The following is a 287-nucleotide window of genomic DNA, read 5'->3' on the forward strand; positions in this document are numbered from 1 at the left end:
GCACAGATTTTATTGCACGGTGTCTCGAAACCAATAATTTTTGTCATCAACACGCATTATCTACCACAGCATAAATTAAGATAATGTCATATGTATAGAACCGCGGAGACGCGAAGGCCTACTGACAATTTATCAGTGTCAGGCAAGTACCCTAGGCCTATATGTATCTCGATTTCCTCACATAAATCGGTGCATGATACGAGTCACATAAGCCAAGTACTTGCGTCAGGTCGATGTTTATCTGCGTGTAATAAATCTACCTTGGATGCGGAAGTTTTACAAGAACA

This window comes from Penaeus monodon, chromosome 24 (assembly GCF_015228065.2).
Source record: "Penaeus monodon isolate SGIC_2016 chromosome 24, NSTDA_Pmon_1, whole genome shotgun sequence".
Lineage (NCBI taxonomy): Eukaryota > Metazoa > Arthropoda > Malacostraca > Decapoda > Penaeidae > Penaeus > Penaeus monodon.